At 39.0% G+C, this 6,000-nt stretch overlaps 1 protein-coding gene across 1 annotated transcript in view; it reads right to left on the reverse strand.

Annotated features, from left to right (window-relative positions):
* The window catches only part of LOC102086487 (LIF receptor subunit alpha), a 90,912-nt gene extending 87,151 nt beyond the window's left edge, over window positions 1–3,761 (reverse strand). Inside the window, exon 1 of the mRNA XM_021295312.2 lies at window positions 3,537–3,761. The gene's annotated coding sequence lies outside the window, so the exon portion shown is untranslated. The remainder of the gene's footprint in view (window positions 1–3,536) is intronic.
* Between the last annotated feature and the right edge of the window lie 2,239 nt (window positions 3,762–6,000).

The raw sequence follows: 6,000 nt of genomic DNA on the forward strand, positions 1-6,000 counted from the left end.
GCAGCCAGGAGTTGCCTGCTGGTGAAGATAAAGTGTAAAACGCCTGTTCTCCTACTACTACTACGGAACCCGAAATTCATCTCTCTCCTTTAACAAGAGAGTTTGAAGCAGAAGGCAAAACTTGGAGCTTACTGAATACAGTCCTCCAGAAACTACTGAGTTTATTCATCGGTAATTATTCTCAGCTGCCCTTCCTGGGAGGAGCAGGAGGGAAGAACCTATAAGCTTTCTGTAATTGATTTGTGATGAATTGGATTCACAGAGCATAAAAGAAAGAGCCTTCTATTAGGCTGAAATAACCCAGTCACTAGTGCAAGGAAAAGCAAACAAAAAGCTTCCCTTAGCTCAAACACTGTGGTATTCTCAGCCTGTGAACATTGTCTGACTTGATATTATGCACATATAGCCAAGCTCTGGCCTCCCCTGCATTTGCCCTTTCAGTAGCCACATCCTGGCTAGCCTGCAATGTACAAACCCAACAAGGCCACCCAGAATGGCAGATGCAGGAGGGAGAACAACAGCTGTGGGCAACATGGAGAAGGACACACTGCAAACAGCACAAAGTGCTGAACAAAAGATGCAGGCAAGGAGAGAGCTGGAATCCTCCAGGTCGAGGGAATTCTTTCCCCACCAGCTTGGCTTGGAGCCACATTCCTACATTCCTGGCCCTGCCATGTAACAAGGCAGTGTTGTAGAGGCAAAGGCTGAATGCTTTGTTGTGGGTAATGTATGTTAGGACAGCTTGAATAGAAAGCCAAAGTTTTACAGTTCCTTTGCTGGCCATATCTTGGGACCTGAGCTTAAAAAACACTTAACAGATTATTACTAGACGAAGTTATTCTGTAGTCTCTTTTGATGTAACCCGCTGAATTTGAAACAGTTCCTCTTAGACTGAACTGAATTTGCTTGAATTAAACTTCAGCCTTCCTTCTTGAAATGTTTCTGACTTGATTTAACAATGCCAAGACACTGAAGCATCAACAATACTTTTCTGCTGAGACTGCTAAAGAGATTTTACCTTGCAAACCAAACTCTGGGAATCACAATTGCTTCACACAGAATATAACTAGAGACTCACACTTCCATTAACAGTTTATATGCCATTAAAGTCTGTTTCTTTTGTGTGCTGAAACAGCAGAACAGATAAGAAACAGGAACAGACATAGTGTTCTGGTATTTACTATATTTTAACCAACCATGTCTCAGGTCAATTGCTCACCCACCTGTTTTCCAAGGGGTGAGAGATATGGGAGTTTGACATTGGGGAATGATGTTCTCATGCACTGATGTGGTGGCTCAGACACAGAGGCAGGGGAAAAAAATTGGAATCTGGATGTGTTGCTTCACTATCTTCCCTGAAAAAGTCCTTTTCCTCTTCCTTTATAAGCCACACATATCTTAGTGAATACAGAGCTTGCAGCTACGCCTGCCAGCATCCTACCACATGGGTCCTTCCCTGGTTAGATATGTGTAGGAGGAAGAGGAGGTATATCAGGGTGTCAAGATTAAGCTTTGTGATTAACAGAGATCCTTGAACCCAGGTTATTTTATAATTTGAACTTTTGTTGCACTTTTTATTTTGTTATAGTGTCCATAGTTGTTACAGTCCAGGGGACAATTAAGCTGTGTTTATACTAGTAAACTACGTAGTGCCAGGAAACCTGTGTGCACATTGAAAATCAACTGCCTTCAGTGTTCAGCTGTCAAAATAGTTGAATGTTGGTGTATGGCTTTGGCTAAGGCGAAGTAGGGCTCTCTCAAACAATGCCCAGGCATGCTTCCAGGAATCAGTCACAACTGGCAGTCTGTATACATCCAACCTGTTTGGGAGGGCAAAATAGCTTAACAGCATAGACACAGTTAAACTCAGTGCCAAAGAATGATTTTTGTTTCCTAGTATGGGAATTTCCTAGTATACGTTTAGCTTGAGAAGTGTAGCTTTGCCACGCTGAAGACAAGTGATAGAAATGGCATATTAAAAAGTTTGGCTTTCAGCTGTGTTGTTTGTTTTGTTTTGTTTCCGCCCCCTCCCCCCCAATTCTTTCTGTCCTTCTTTCTCCCTGCAAAATCTATCTATGTACTTCTGCAGTGGTCCCAAATATGCTAAAATCTGTGTCTTATAAAGAGAGAGAGAACTGTTGATCATGGCAATTTTGAAAGAGCATTAATAACAAACAACAAGAATCAGAATGGATGTTTCTGGGTGTGTGAGCAGTACAACTGCGGTTTCTCTTTAGAAATAAATCCATCAGAGGCTCGTTTACCATTAGCTGAGCCAGTCAATTGGAAATCTCTATAATAATTAATTTTTGTTTTTCTCATGAAGTGGACAACACAAGACAACTCCAAACTTATATTTTTCAACTGGATTCTCTTCAGTTTTTCAGTCTGAGGTGACTGGATCACAACTTTTGAAGAAAGTTTGTTTTCTGAAACAAGATCTGAAGCAAAGGCCATTCAAAATCCTTTTCTTCATGGAAACTGTTCTATTTCTGTTAAATTTGATAACAGCTTGTTTTTACAAAATAAGACATCAATGCCAAATTGGAGCTGGCAACGTAATTTAAAGAAGTGTCACTCTGGATATAAACAGGAAATGTTTAGAGTGCTGATCCCATGATTAATGAGTGTTTCCACATCTATATAGCAGCCAATTTTCCCTTTCCTTGGAGATTACTCCATTACATAAGCTACAGAAGGGCCAGAACTTTGGTCCCACATATTGAAGTATACAAAAAATAGCATTTCTGTGCAAATGCTGGCATGATCTCTCTCTTTGAAATCAATTACAAGCATTCTCAATCCAGCGGGAGTGTGAAGCAAGCCAGTGTCTGAAAGCTTTTTGTGCTCACACCTCTTTTTTAAGGCCAAAGCAGTTTTCATCTGTAGGACTTCTCCAGCCTTCCCTCAGTTCATTCATAGTTAGCACTTCTTAATAGTCTGACTACAGCTTAGTGAGAAACTCCTCACTTTCTTCTTTCTTAGACACCCTGATATTTTTATTGGCTGGGAGAAAAAAGAGAATTTGACTGAGTAGCTCTGAGCCCTATAGTATGGATCTAGCCAGACACCCACAGTAGTCTTTTCAGGCTGACCATAACCTAAATACACGTTAAAAGAGAACCTAACAACAAAGCCCTCTAATTGCCTGATCTAATTGTCTGACCAAAAAGTAGCAATTTAGGATAACAATAGTACAGGGCAGAACTTGTTAGCTAGTACGTGCTGTCCCTAGACCAGCAAACCAGTGAAAACAGAAAAATAAAGGAGTGTGTATTTATGTAGTCTTCTCTATTCTTTTTACAAGGACATAGAAACCTCAGGCACCCAAGGGAGCCCAAGACCTTCAGGACAGCTGCTTAACTTGGCACTTTAAGTTGCAAGCCAAGCGTATCAGCGTTTGTTTGGTGGAATTTCTGAGAAACTGAAACTGCACTGACCAGAGCCTCTCTAGGCAAACTGAAAGAAAAATCAGGTGGAAAAAGAAAAACATACTAGTGCTTTTCTAGTGAACTCATAGGCAAGTTTAGACTTACCCTTGAGAGTCAGCCAGGTGTTTCAGAGCTTCTGCAAGGTGTCAAGAGATCTCTGCTTTTGCTGGAAGCAGCAGGAGTGAGGAGGACTCCACAGGAGACAGGATCACCATTCAGTATTTGGCTTCCTTTCTCTACTCTTTTTGGAAATGTTTTTCTTCAATTTTATCAAGCACAAGACTGCCTTTTTCCTGGTTTTGCCATATGCTTGGCATCTGCACTCTCCAGTAGCCCTTTGTTGTCTGAGGAGGAGAAATCTCTGTATAAACATTCACCGACACCATAAAGACCATCTGAGGTAATAACTTGGCAGAAAAACTCTCTTATGTAAGAGGAGTTGCCCCAACCTAAAATGTCTCTACCACATAGTTTTCAGGAATTAAGGGTGTTTAAAGTTAATAACTCACTGTGTAATAGTTAACTTGCAAAAACCGGATTGTTCATTTCTGAAAAAGGTCATCTTAAGGAAAAAAAAATTTAAAAAAAAAAAAAAAAAAAGAAAAGAGATGTGGTACACTTAACCTTCTTTACTAATGTTTAGTAGATCTGGAAAAGCTGTATGTAATATATAGCTTTATTCTGTAGAAATACACACATTATGTATATATTGTGTATTTTTTGTGTATATGTACATAGCAACTAAATACTCTCTTGGAGGACATGATCTCAAGTTTGCTGAAGTCCATGAAACTGCTACTGACCTAAATGACTTTGGATAATTACTAGACTCAAATACTTAAATTTAGAAGTCTCCAGTAATGCCATAATAATAGAGACTTAATTAAGGCTTCAGGCTTAAGTAGGACATAAATGAGGCACAAGCACTCTGAAAGTCTGGCACATTCTTTGAGGCACATTGTCTCAAACCAGTACTTCTCTTCTAGTTCTAAGCAAAGACTGCCTCACCTCTTTGAAAAACAATTCAAGGCCCGTGTTGTGACTGACTGCCACAGTGACTTTCATTCACAACCAAGTAAATAAACGGAACTCAGTGTTTATCCCTTTCTATTTTTCCCTGTTCTGCTTGAATGTGTGGGAATGTGTGTATTTTTATTTCTTTATTTTCTGCTCACTTTGTGCTTCCTGAAGCCACAGCTTTCAGAGTCAAACCGGAGTATTCCCAGAATAGTCAGACATTATTCAGGGAGCAGGCAAACTTTTGCTTTCCCTGTTCAAAGAGATTAGCCATGTTATCATGTTTCTGTATCATAATTCCTTTTTCAAGTACAGACAGTAGTTTGCTCAACCACTTGCCAGTAGACAGCCGTCAGTTTAATCTCCCCTATCTCATCTGAGCAACTTGTGCCATCCTGCCAGCACAGTTCTTGGTATCACACATGTAGGAAAGACCACAGCTGTATGAGTCTGACTATACCAATGGGGCTGCCTTACTTATATACAGGCACATACAGAGTTACATATTTGGAAAAAAGAAAAAAAAAAATGCTATTCATCTGTGCAAAATTTACAGCCAAGCCCCAACTTCTCAATATATTTAGGTATTTATACACCAGTTACTTCCTTAATAATGCCAAATATGAGTAAAGGATGTATTTATATTAAAACTGGACACATTTATTTGGATCCTTTCATAACCTGATTTTAGCACAATGAAACTTGAATAATAGACTGTAGAGGAATGGCACAGACTGTAATTGAACCCATTTTATTTTTGAAAAAAAAAAACCAACAACACTACAAACTGTCTGCAGTCCAGGAGTTTGTCTGAGATCTAATAAAACTTAAGAAGGTCTTCAATATTTCATTCATTCCTTAAGACAATACTAAGCTGTTTTTTGTTTTGCTCAGGCCTCTGATTCAACTATTTAACTTTCCTTCCTTCCAGGAGGTTTTAGAAGTCTTTTACCATTAACAGATACAACTTTTAACATGAACAGAGGACAAATTATCTCTAAAGTTACATTCTTAGGGAGAAATGAATACAATTTTAATTCAGTCATGAGGAATGAATGAGGATCATCCATTCACAATCCACACTTTATGAAAATCTATATTCTCTGCAGGAAACACTCATTCATGTACAACTCCTTCCATCAGATCTGTTAGTTCCATCAGCAAGTCCTCCCTGTGACAGCCTTTGGTAAACACACACATAATGTAACTACATAGAGAGATCTTCACACTAAAATATTTATATGACACTTACATCCATTAGTAATATGGAAAACTTGGGATGTCAGGTTTGCACAACACAACATACTGCTAGAGACCTTAGCTAGTTCCATTGAGCTTATACATTAAGTCTTTGTAAAGCCATTTTGGGAAACAGATTTTTCATTTTCGTATCTCCTAGAAGTGTACTCAGCCCAAGAATCAGGATGCACTAGTTATAGCTCCATATGAGCTAATAAGAATACAGAGGTATTCCATATTGGAGTATTTTAATGCATTACCAAGCATTAAAATATTATACAATAAACTCTGTACAATACAGAGATTGCAGAGA

This window comes from Columba livia, chromosome Z, assembly GCF_036013475.1.
Source record: "Columba livia isolate bColLiv1 breed racing homer chromosome Z, bColLiv1.pat.W.v2, whole genome shotgun sequence".
NCBI lineage: Eukaryota > Metazoa > Chordata > Aves > Columbiformes > Columbidae > Columba > Columba livia.